This window comes from Cygnus atratus, chromosome Z, assembly GCF_013377495.2.
Source record: "Cygnus atratus isolate AKBS03 ecotype Queensland, Australia chromosome Z, CAtr_DNAZoo_HiC_assembly, whole genome shotgun sequence".
Classification (NCBI taxonomy): domain Eukaryota; kingdom Metazoa; phylum Chordata; class Aves; order Anseriformes; family Anatidae; genus Cygnus; species Cygnus atratus.
Window position 1 is genome coordinate 73,147,545 of NC_066396.1, and position 13,768 is coordinate 73,161,312.

A 13,768-nucleotide genomic window follows, 5' to 3' on the forward strand; every position below is an offset into this window, starting at 1 on the left:
TCTTTCACTGGCTTTTCTGAATGGAGTGAACTTCATGGTCTGCGAGCTGAAAGAGATTTCCTTGTGGGAGTTGGTATTAGTGTATAATTACGCTAATTGGTGCTGGCAGGAAAAGTAGTTAGGGAAGGGAAAAGTTAGCTTTGTGATCAGTCTTTTTCACAGCAAACAATGTATCCTGTTCTCCTTAAAGAGTAAGTGGAGAAGACCTGGGCAGTGTATGAGTTTTACATTCCTGAAATGCTGGAGTCACGTGCACAGTAAGCAGAGGGAAAAATTAGAAGCATTAGAAGTTTAATAACCCGTATCTCATGAAAAATTAAAAAAAAAATAGGGGAGATACATCCACCTAATAAATGAATGTAAACCCAGTTGATGGGTATCTGTAGTAGGAGGGAAGCAGTGGATAAAATCCTTATTACTTAAATTGGAAGTTGGTAAATCTTGTTTCCTCATTTATTCCCAGTAAGACTACTGCCTTGTTTGTAGTTTGGCCAGCCCCAGCAGGTTTCAGGCCCTGCACAAATCTGACACTGGCTTAAAATCGTAATGCTGATCATAATAATATGTTCTGATTGTTTCTATTTGTTTTGTGAACCACTGGACTACAAACAGGTCATGTTTTCCAGCTTGAGCTATCGAGACAGGACAGACATACACATTGCTTTCATGCATAAAAGTGGAAGTTGGAATATCTTTTGTTATTGCTTTAGTCCACTTGTTCAGGCTATGAGGAAATATACTAAAACTCCGTAATAAATCAAGGAAATAACAAGCCAGCACCTGGTATGAGACAGACACAAGATAAGACTGTTCAACAGTATTGTCATAGCAGGAATTGTTCAGTGTCTCGTTTGTCTTCATCCTAAGACTCAGACCCATTTCCTGGTGTGGTAGCCACACCGAGTATCTACAGTCTGCCAGGGGGCAACTACCTCTGAACTGCTGCATCGACCAAATCAAAGCTCTGTGACTTGTTCTCTAAAGGGGCTCTCAGGCCAAAACACAGTCAGGCTACAGATTCTGCTTTACACCCATGTGTGTTTCTGTGACAAAAAAATGGAATGCTGGAATCATTTTTCACTGTCCAAAATCTGATTATTTTGTTTATGCATGGTGTTGTATACTTCAACAGGAATTTGTTTACTTTCATAGGAATATACATTTGCAGTTTCTTTCTTGCTGGAAAAAAAGAGAAGTGATTCAGAGATTAGTAACATAAAAATTCAGTCCTCTTTTGTTTTTCCAGGATATTTCCTTTATTTTTCCTGCCTATATCCTCAACTGTGAAATCTATTTAAAATATTACATGTCCTAAGGATACTGCAGAAACTTATATGCCAGCCAAATAGCTATCCATTCCAAGAAATGTCAAATAAGCCCACCTAGTCTAAATCTGAGGTACGTTCATTTCTTAACATTTTTGAAGTCTAAAAAGAGTTATGAGATTACAAAAATGTGTTTCTCAGAAGTAAAGGTTTGAGACATTTGTTTTTGACAGTACTTCTGTAACATTTACCTCAATTATTTTTAAATGTCAATGTAATAAGCCCCCAGTTTTCAGGAAGAAAATACCATTGTCTTTAGCTAGTGGTAAATCTTGTTAAATAAAATACTGTGCACATAAAGGACACATGGTAACATTAAAAAAATAAAACACAGCAAACAGAAGAATTGAGAAAGGGTGGACTTTAAGTATTAATATCTGAAGCAGTCAGAATGTTTTCTTCAGAGTGGGCTTTGCTTTTTGTTTGAGTGGCCATGTACTAGTGCTAGTTTTATAAACGGTCTACAAGGAGATTTCTGTGGAAAGTCTAACTGTATTTTACGAGGCTGATACTCCAGAGTGCTACTTAGCATCCTAACATGATGACTAATGATGCTCATGTTAATAGCCCTACAAAGGAGCACATCACCTGCCCATGAGCTGATGGAACAAGGCAATCACTCCACTATACAGCCTCCATTTCCAGCTTGTTCAACCTAACCCCATGCTAAAAGGTCCATGACCAACAGTGCACTGATGAATAGTGTTGGGAAGAACTGGAGAGGCTGTGTCAAGTTACAAAGAGCAAAGTTGCCTAACCCCGGTCCTGTTTGTAAGTACTGTGGAGGAGGACATTAATTTCACCACTGGCTACTCCTACCATGCTGAGTTAAGTAAGATCCATTGTCAGAAATGACCGTTTGTGTCAAAATTTCTATTGGCATCACTCGGTGCAGTTCTGCTGCAGCATGGAATTAAATAAAGTGAGTACAAGCCATTTCCTACGGCACATTTCACTGCCTAGGTTATATGGCCCAGAAAAAAAAATTACAATCTAAACAAAGTAAAATCCATGGGGCTGTCACTTGGCTTTATATTTCTGCTTAGACAGGAAAAAAAAAACCTCTGGAAACTAAGTTGACACTGTTTTATTATTTGATCTTTAACAGCTTGCCCTCCATATGGAAAAGCTTTAAAATTTAACTGGAAAATTTAACCCTTCTTCAAGGCCCTTAAAAATTTTAACAGAAAACATGCCTTGGTTAGTATTTTTTGTACTGCAAATTTAAAAAATAAATAAATAAATAAGAAAGAAAAGGAAAGAAAAAAGTTGTTGTTAAATTCCAAAATTTGGATCAATTATTATTGAAAATAGCACAGCTGTGTTAAAGTTAACAGAGCAGTCTGGATTTACACCGTATAAGAATACGACCTGAAGAAATTTGACAGGGGCCAGTATATTCAGTATTCCACTATTTTCATCCCTGTTAAAGGCTAATAGATTTTCCCTGAATGCTATCTTGCATTTTTCCCATTATGGCTATGTATCTACAAGCCAGTCTTTGTACAGAGCTTCTTTTTTAGCTTTGCTTCCGAAGGAAATAAGACTTATGAAATTGCTCTGTCTATCTATTTTGGAAAGAGGATGAAAGGGCAGAGGCAGACGAACAGCATATTAGCTTGGAGGGTGATTTCAGCCAGGCTTGAGAGAGAAGGTAGAGGCACGCAGCCTGTGTAAAACCAGCAGCTGGCTGAGGAGGTGCCCAGCAATGGTGAGATGGGCAGGTAGAAACGTTCAGCAGCAGCTGGAGTTGGCGCCAAGCACACATGCAGAGATCCTCATCATCCTCACCATCTGCACAGCTCTGCAATCTTGTGGGTGTAAGAACTTCAGAAGGAAAAAAAAAAAAAAAAAAAAGGAAAATCAGGATTTCATGGTTTCTGCTGCCAATGGGACACCTTGCAGCGTCTGGGGGCAGGAGGGATGTTATCTGTTTTGTTTTTATTTTTGAAGAACTAAGCACTTCTGTTAAGTAGTGAACAGGGCTTGCTTCTCTCCTACACGGATGCCTTATCCTTGTACTGTTTCTTTCTGGAGCCAAGGCAGGACCAAGCTAAAAAAAGCTGACTCAAATATGTTTGATGTACTATTGTTTAACCTGCAAGCCACAGACTTCTGACTTCAGTCTACCATAAAACAAATGGGGAAAAAAAATGAAACAAAAGGAAGTCTTTAGCTATCTTTCAGATCAGGATGAAAGCCGCCCCTAAATGACTTCTGAGCCTTCCCAGCTTTTGTTAGTTTACACTGATCTGCTTTGAATGCTTCATTTTCTTAAACGTTTTGAAGCCATTATATCTTTCTCTATTTGCATTTTACTCCAGACACTCCTAAATCTGTTCCAATTAAGCCAAGTATATATGTCCAAAGCAAACACATATTTAAGACAGAATATGGCAGTGATCCTATTTAGATACATACTTCAGTTTTCACATACAAGCAGTCCCACTGAGTTCGAGTCTTTTGCAAAATTAAGTGTCTTTAACAACTCTTTGCACAATTAGGGCCAAGAAGAGAGGGACCTCTGCACTCGGTGCTCTGTCTTGTGCTCTGTATGTAACCTTCATCGGGTCACTTCACCTCTGTTGTGCTCCATTCCCAAACACTAAAATATCAGCTACTTAACATGCCTGATATTAGCAACACGAAAATTGCTAGCCTTATTCTAACACCTAAAAATTCAGTCATCAGGACTGCGATAGGGAAAAGGTTACAAATGCACAGACGTGTTGTGACTGAGAAAACACAAGGAGAGAAGACAGCCAGCAGTGAAAGAGAAGAACCAGGAGAACAGTAAAACTGAGCAAAATATATTGAAAAGAACAGAGCAAGAAATGTAAAATTATGGGGGAAGAGGGGGGGAATGGAAGGATGAAGGAGAGTTTTTTCATCTCGGAGATAGATTTTTGAAAGGTGGGGTATAACCCTTTATTTACTTCCAAATGTTTACTGACATGTAAAATTTAATTAATCATATAAGATGATGTAGTAGACACAAAAGTTATATGCACAATGACTAACAGCAGAAGTATCATTTTTCTCAGAAGTTTATCTATTACTTTAGAAAAAAAAAAAAAAGACAAAGATTTTGGGGAAGCTAATGTACACTTTCTCATTGTATTTGAATATTAACCAAGTCCAGTTATACTCACAATTTGGAGAATTACTGGTGCATAAAGCAGAAAATGGTAATATATTTATATGAAATACTGGTCCCAGGTTTTTTCTACCTGCCTCATTATATTTCTCTAATGCAGTTATTCTTTCATCTTTGATTTATTATTTTTTCTAATAAAAAGTAAAGTCAAGAGTCCTCATGTAGTGTTGTCCTGACCCTATTCCCCCATCACCACCCAAATTATCTCTGGAAGTATCCAAGCACGCAGAGCCCAGTGGTATAAACTGGAACAGCTATTCTACTCTTTTGTGAAGAAAAAAAAAATAATAATAATAAATCACTTGCTTTCCATGTAGCAAAATGTAGGTTTTACCTACTACTGTAATTTATTTCCTTTTCAGAGTCAGGTACACTGGCCAGACTGCAGATTTTTTTTTTTTTCCTTCAGCACCATTATTGTGATGTCTGGACTCATGCTCAAGGTGTAGGTTAGCTTTTAAACTAAGCTGAAATCCTTGATCTTTTTTTACCCATCTTGGATAGAGACATTTTGCTAAATGAGCAAATCCACAGAAGCTCCCTGTTTGACAGAAGAGTGGGAAAACTGCCAGCACAAAGATAGATGACAATTCTGACAACGTGCATTTTCAGTTCTCTTAGGAGCCCTTTCTAGTTAGTCTTTCCAGGAGAAAAAAAAAATAAAAAAAAATAAAAAATAAAAAGTCCCAAACCACCCACTAATTACACATGTGTAGTAATAAACATTGAACTGTTCAAAGAAATAATGCACATTCCACAGTTAAAATTTTAGGTCAATTTACAGATATGCTCAAGCTTCCTACAGCAAGTTAATGTCACTTTTGCATGAGATGTCTACTAAATGACAAGAGAGGAGAGATGGAGAAGAAAGAGGAAAACAACGACCTTCTTTACTTAAATGTCCTTGGGACAGTTATTAGGTCAGTTGGGGTACATTGCCAATAATATTTGTAGATGCTCATCAGAAAAACACACACTTGGGTTTCATTTATTTCTTTTACATTTGAATATTTCACGGGCATGAGCTAACTAAAGTGCCAGATTCTTTCTGTGGTAAAGCAGACCCACTCATAGCGAGGAAAGCACTACAGCTAGCCTGCTCTTTCATTTCCATGTAGAAGGAGAGTCCATGTTCATGTAACATGCACCAAGAAATAAGAAATGCTTTTAAATATTAAAAATAGTTAAAACTAGAGTGAATAGTGCTGTTATAATCCTTCACATGCACATCCTTTCATCAATCCTTCTGTTAAATTCTGATGAATGAATTAGAGCATTTGAGACTTTCTCAGTTTATTCAGTCAACGTCAACCCACTATGCATGAGAAGGCAGATATTGTGGATAAGGATCACTTATGCAACTAGTCCCTAAAAATGCACTGCTTTTTTCATGACAAGCCCTTGTGGTTTCAGTGAAATAAAGCGTAAAGTAGGATACGGGTTGGTATAAGTGGAAGGGATGTATGGCAGTCTGTCCTGTGTTAGAAGTCTGGACTGTGCCAAGGACATGATTTCTCCAGCATGGGGTTAATGTTGGCAGAGCTACTTCAATAGGCAGCGTGTTCACCTCAGGGGTGCTAATGCAGAGCCTACCTGAAGTCTGACATGAAATATTCAGTGCTGGTCTTTCAGACCTGTGGAAAGAGAAATTTCTAATTAAGAACAATTGGTGAGATTTCTGCTCCCCTGGGCTTCATGATGCCAGAGGAAGAGAATAAGCCATGTGAGTAGGGACCAACTGTCTCCAGAGCTTCCACGTTATGGAAATAATTCTCTGAGCTGTAAGGGGCATCATTCTTGTTTTGCTCATGATGCCTGTTTCATGAAAGCCTACACCTCCTGACACTCTCCAGCTGTGGACTGTGGAAAATGTGTGGCATTACAGGAGCTTCCAACAACTCTGATTTTTAGGAAAAAGTTAGAGAGAGAGAAAGAAATAAGTCATCTGTGCTAAATGACTAATACTCTCTAAAAGACGTGTGTGTGTGTGAAAGGAGAGGGTAGCCCAGAGATCATATTGTGATTTATTAGAAAGACATATTGAAAAATCTTCGTCTCATAGAGAAATTGCTACCATATACTTTCCTGTGTGTCATCTTGTCCATATTATAGGTTTAATGGTATAACACCCTAGTAACTTGGATTTCCTCCTAGGTTAAATTCACATTTGCAGGTGAGTTCTAAAATCCTTCACAGAGAACTTGAATAATGTCCGCACTCTGTTTAAACATCACCTATTTTCTAGGACTGAGCTGAATATAAACCTTCTCTGTGTCTTGTGTTGACTCTTTGCAAAGCTATGTTTTAGACCATTTAAAAGAACTGTAACACACGTTAAAAACAGGGCTGTCCAACCAAGGGCCTGTGCAGTAAAGTAATAAGCTAAGTTTAAGATTAATGAAAACTGGTCTGGCAACAGATTTTTCTGGTATGGAAAAAAAAGTGCCAGCTATATTAATTTACTAATATACACCTTTTGCATAAAAAGGGGAGATGGTTAAGCTTTCAGAGAGGGTCCTAAAACACTCAGCATATTTTCTCTCTATATATATGTACATAAGTGTTGTTCATTTAAGCAGTGGAAAGACAGAAAAGCACACATATTTCCAGTCCACAGACAAGAAAAGGGTCAGGATCTGGCTTGACAATGCAGAGGTAACTGAAAACAGCGTTTCCCCCTCTTCAAACACCAAGTGTTGCAAAAAGCTGCCTGAAATTCCAGATGTTCCAGTCCCTCCCTCACCAACTCCAGTGAAACATGACATGTAAACAATACAGTACACTCTCTACAGAAATAAAATAAATGAGGAATGTCCAAGTGTGTGGCTGAAGATTTTTGTCAGAGCATAAGAGGGATGGATGGAAACAGGCTAGCCAAAGTATCCGCTCCTTTTCCCTTTTCTCCCTCTCCATCTGCCAATTTGTATTTCATAAGATGATGAGTTACAGAAGGTTGTGAACCAGCACGGTGTGGCCTTACCTCATACCCCTGTGAGAAGGCTGAATGCAAAGGCTGTATGCCTAATTCCCCAAGTACAGCATGGGTCATAACCTGTTATTGTTGTTTGGTTGTAGTGGTGCCAGAACAGACATTTTTCTTGTCCAGATTCCAGTAATATATCTCACAGCTTGCTTTTTTTTTCATTAGTTGGCTAGTCTGTCTTCTCAGCTTACATTTTCCCCAGTACCGTCCGTCACTCCATTGGCTACTAGACTGTTGAAATCTGTTGCAGTCATTCCCCCCATGATGATGTGGGAGAATAAAACACTGTCGCTGGAGAATTACTGTATGTGAATAGTAGAGGGAAAGAATGACACAACTTTGTGCAAATCTGGCCACTGGCTCACATGCAGTTGTTATTTCTCCAGAACTTTTCCCTTGCTGTCCCTGCACCCTCCTGAAAAATAAAAATTAAAAAAAAAAAAAGCAAAACAAAGTAAAAATAAAACAACCAAAAAACAAAAAAAAATTCAAAAAAAAACAAACCACAGAGTGTTCGAGGATTCTTTCCTAGGGAAATCACCCTAAATCAACACTAAATGGAAAAGTAGGAGGGTGGGAAAGCAAGTCCACGTGTGGACTGATCAGATGTGAGGACTTGTCCTCACTTTGTTGCAACAGCAGACCTAGGCCCGTTCTGGTTCTTCTCAGAGTCTGGATTTGTTTTGAGCAGGTGGTGGGGAAGCTGAGAAGGGGTAAGTAACAGTACATTTTTCCAGGTGATTGCACATCCATTAACCCACTTTGTCTGATAGTCAGTGCCCATTGCTAGGAAGAGATGTGGTGAAAGACGTGAAACCTTGCAAGAAAACAGACATCTTATGCCCAAAGAATGGTTGATAGTTTCCTTCTCTTAATATTAGATAGTCCCCCTGTTTTTGTGCTATACATTAGGAGCATTAGGGGTTTTTTTTGCCTGTGATGCCAAACAATATCAATCTGTGAGAAAATGAGAAAGGACTGGATCCCTTTTAAAGAAAATCTCATTTAATGTTGTTATTGACCCTTTTAGAGGAGTAGAATTCAGTTGCTAAATGAAAGAAACGTTCACAATGTCTGAGTTTGGTCAAGTCTCACCAGATGTGTAGATCTCTTTCCAGTCAACCCTGCAGATGTAAACTGCACCCCAAATTGTAGGCATGGCACGAAACACATAAACTTGTCTGTTCCATGTCTTTTCAGTGAGACAAAAGTGAAGTCATGTCTTGATGAAATACAGCTTGATTTCATTTTGAAGTATGGCCTTTGGTTGTTGGAATAACAAATGAAGTTTCCACTAGTCCATCATAGATCCTAAAGTTTTTAATTTGTTTCTTACAGTCTCATCTACTGGGTGCAGCAGAGTGAAAGAGAAACTCATCTTCATTGACTTAACACCCCCACAAATATTTGTAATGTCTTAACTGTGGATAAAACCTTGAACTACAAGGCAAGTATACCACAGAGACTCAGAAAGCGTTGAGACTATTTTTAAAGTATTCAGAGATATTTAACCTAGCTCCCTCACATCCTGGAGTCCAAGACTGGAGTCCAAGTCACCTCAGCCTGGAAGCTGAGTGGGGCTTGGATGCCGTGCCAGCCATACAAGCTCACAGGAACAGGAGAGGAGCAGGCCTAAACAAAAGTGGCTGTACTATAACAGTCCCAGGGACCTCCAAGGGAGACAAGAGCAGCTGCTTTTTCAACGCAGAGGGTAGAATTGTGCCACGGGGCTTCCTGAAGGAGTAGAGTGAAGGAGGACAAACAAAAGAGCTCGTGGGGAGAGAGACAAAATGGTTTATCCACCCTCAAAGCAGCAGCACTACCTGTAGGTAACATGTTTGTGCGGTAGCCTATCTGTCCACTTGAATCTAGGAGGCAAGTGCAAATGCAGTTCCCATTCTCAAAGGAAAACATGAAATTTCAGCCTGCATAGTTATTCTGTTACAAACTGAATGGGTAATGGAACAGATTAGGACTGCCTGCCTGCATATTTTCTCCTGTCTTTATTTGAAGATAGAGATCTCAGTTGTGAAAACAAAATTTAAGAGAGCTTACCAGAGCCTGAAAATAACATTATTTATGGATAAGAATGATTTAAATTGATCTGAGAGACACAGTTTTGAAGATTCTGGCCTAGATATTCATTTCTGGGAAAGCTGGAAAAATAAAGAGTATCATGTCCAATTCTCTTTATAAATGATTTTAAAGGTGCTTAAGCCAAGATTTGGAAGGCAGTGTACAGACACAGAACCCCTCTCCAGGAAAGTTACAAATCTAAATAAACAAGACATACAGTCAGCTGTAGATGCCCAGTGGAGGAGCAATTTGTTTAAGAATGGAATACATCAGTAGTAATGCTCAGAGGAGAAAATCTAGTGTCTTAATTGCCTTAGGTAAAATATAACACTGACTGCCTTGCTCCAAGGTCAAAATAGCGTATTTTTATCTTCTGATGTCACATCGTTGGAAGAGTCTAGGAAAGGATGTTATCATTTGGAAACAGTTTGGTGGAGGCCAGTGAGAACAAACTGTGAAACGTGGCTGGTGAGGGACAGCTACACAAAGGTATATAGTTTGCAGGGATTTGAAAAGGGGGAATAGAGCTACCCCAAGGATATGAAAGCCCACTGCAAAAAGGAGGGAAATTATCTATGGTTCCTTCGGCTACAGATGTTGAGAATAAGGAGGAAATAAGAGTCAGGTTCAGCATCAGAAAGGACATTTTCGTGGTAAGGATGGAGAGAGGGTCTACGGACTGAATGGATAGGGAATCATGCAGTCTTGACCCATGGGAAATACATAAAAACCACTTAGGCTGGCAGGAATGACACAGGAATAATTGGACTTTCTTTATGTAAACAGATAAGCTAGACATCCTCTTGAGGATGTCTCATCTCATTTCTTATATACCGAAATTCCAAGGTAAGAAAAGTTTTGTATGTGGCATTTTAAAAACTTTTGAGTTTCCTTCATAGAATATGCCACAGAGAAACAACACAGTAGTGATTATTAGTGTGTATTTGTGTATACATAACACTGTGTATATTTATGACCAGGACACAAGAGAGTGAAATCTTCTAGCAACACTGCAACAAAGAAAGAGCTGATCATATTTTCTTCCCCTGTTGCCTGTCTGTGGAAGTCAGCTGGTGTCACACCTGACAGTATTCAGAGGGAAATAAAGGGGGAGAAAGAGGGTGCAGTGTTCATAGGCACACAGGCAGGGGTTACCCTGTGCTCAGCTAATTATTTCAAACATATATATGTGAAGTGTTGAAAACACAGACTCTCTAGCTGCCAATTCTTTCCTTCATGTATATAATGTCAGAAGCCATTTTGTCTTATCTTCCTCTCACTCCTGCTACATTTCCCCCCCTGCAAAGACATCTTGTAACTTCAGTTACTTTCCTGCTTATTTGGCTTCGAGTGTCAACTAAAGCTTGCCAGCAGCTCAGGCCTGCTGTTTCACTAGGCTGTTATTACTGTCCATTCATCATAACCAATCTGCCCATGTTACGCCTTTTGGTCCCTGACCACCTCGTTATTTGCAAGCAGGCTTTCTCCTCCACACTAAGGGGGGAGGAATTGCAAGGGGTTCTCTGCTTCTTCCAGAAAGGTTAATCAGACATCAGAACAAGATCAGACTTACAGAGGATCTCTTCAAAAACTTCCAGCACTCCTCATTTCTTTGCCTGTGTGACAGCCCATCCCTTCACCTCCTCAAGTTGCACAGGGCTAAAGACACACAGCTTCATCTCAGTTTCCACGCCTTCTTTCACCAAGAGGTCAGGGCCAGGGAAAAATCCACAAGCTAATAGCAGGAATATTTTCAAAGCATCACACACACTAGGGACAGCAAACAAGGGAAAATGATGTTTAGTAACGGCTTCTATCCTATTGCTGAACATAGGTATGGTTTATTCCTCGGCTATGGAATTTGCTCATTAAAACAGACTCATTATTCCTTGTGGACAGCTACTCTGCACACACAAAACTGCCTTGCTCCATTCACTTCAGAGGACTTACACTGATTTATGCTTGCAAGAGGTTCATCCTACATATAATAAGAAAGAATGAATAGATAACACCACCTTATTTTACTCCTTGCATTCATGGATCAGGAGATTGAACACAGATGTCCAGATGTAGAAGACTTCATGGTGAAAAAAAAAAAAAAAAAACAACTCAATTTGCAGATGAACTGAACTCAAGCTTCACAGCAAGGTATTGTACTAAAGAAGGGGAATGTTGCTGCAGGTGTCTAGTACAAAGAACAAATAAAAGCTTGCACTCCATGTTGTATGGACAAAAGCTTGTGAAATATTATACCATTAGGGAGAGATTTTCCTGCTTTTATTCATTAATTTCCCTTGAAGGCGCTTCATTTCCCCTCCCAATATTCTGTCAGTTATTTTTTTGCCACAACACCCCTTGAAGTGTGGAAGTGCTTCAGCTCCAGGTCTGGCTCTTGCCCTCTCTTCTCCTCTGTCTGTGACCTTAGGACTTCAACACTATTTTCTTTCCTGAGTCAGGAAGAAAGGGGCAGCTGGCTAGGACCTTGCACTCATCACTGTTTTTCCAACTACAATATGTTTGCTTTTCTTTTCCAGCTGCAGTTTTATCTTGCCTTCTTCAGTCACTCATTCTTTGGCATGTATGTTGTGGGCTCAGTTCTCCACTTAATTTGCAAATGTACAACATTGTTGGCTTTAGGGAGGTTTATGGTTTTAATTGAGAAGGCAGCTTGACTCAGTTCTTGTGCTGTGGACATGCGTTCCACCAACCTTAGCAGGAATGAGTTGCCACAGGTCACGAAAATCCTGTAGAAATGTTAAGAAGTTTACTGATGTCATGTAAAAATTAAAAAAGAAAAAGAAGGACTGAACAAATCTGTCATTGTGGTTGCTGGAAGAAGGAAGGGAGGAAGGGAGTGAACAGCTGCAATCCTCTTCTTTTGCATCGCAAGCAGACTGTGACAGTATAATTCTTTTAGCACTTCTCTTATTGTGTACTTTTCCTCATCTTCCTGGGGCTAGATTTAGATTCCTGTCTGGCAAGATGGCAATTAGGCCAGATGAAATCTAGACGTGACACCTAGATTATGCCAAGGCTTTCTAAAATGAAAAAGAAGATTCTGCCATGTGTGGCATTGAATTTCTTTCTTAGGTACTCTGCTTCAAAGGTGGGTCAGGTAGGTGAATAGGACAGTGCCATTAATCAATTTTGATCTGCAGACAGTTCTCCTAATTAAGCACAATTTCTTTACCAAATGGAACATTAAAAAAAATAATAATCTTAATATGTCTGGGAACGTACTGCAGTTTCAGCTAGGTGTCCATCACGGACAGTTGTTTTCGGACACAGGCACTTAAATTCCCGTAGAACTTCATCCTGCAAGTTGCAACGCACTCTGACCTTAGTCCAGTAAAGCACTTAAACACATGCCTAACGCAGACATGTTGATCTTACTGTGTTTCCTCACATGCTTAATATGAAGCACATGCTTAATAGCTTTGCTGGAGCAGGCTCAGGATGCTTTGCAGCTTGCACAATGGGACCCATCACTCACACAGATAATCATAAGGGTTTGAAAGCCTTCATAAATTAGTAACCAGTGATTTACTACAACAGCTAATAGCTATTGTTTCTCTTGAAACCAATGAAAAGAAATCCATTTTTGAACAGAGTCCTCTTTGTAAGGTCACTTTGTTGGCTCCAGTTTGTCAAAGCATTTGCTGTTAGCCTCCGTCTAAAAAAAGATAGCATTAGTCAGTGGCACAGCAAGGCCAAAGCCATGGAACAGACCATTGCCTGGATGGCAAACAGGGACATCTTTGCTATGGGTTGTGCAGGTTGACCTGTCTCTCTCTAGTTTACTTTTGGACTGGTCCCACTAATTCCTTGGTTTAGAATCCAGTGCCTGGGTGATATTTCCACACACGTAGAAGTTATTAAACTATACCTAGCAAGAATCCGCAGGGGAACCTCACCGATTCTGATCCCTATACTGCTGCTCCCCTGTGTGTGGCCACAAGCGGGCACATGCACACTTACACAGCTAGACATCTCATTACATTGGATTCTTTCTACTTAATTAATGGAAAGGGGTGTGTGCATCTAACTTGGATCAACATGTCTGAACACTCTGGCCCTCAGGCCCATGTTCTGGACAGAACCTGCTGCTGCCGTTGTGGTTGCTCTCTTGCCTGGTCAGATGTGTTGTGAAGTGAAGAAAGACATGTCACAGAAGTCTCTGGCTAGCTTAGGGCAAAGTCAGTGTAAGTGTGATTTAGCAATACTGAA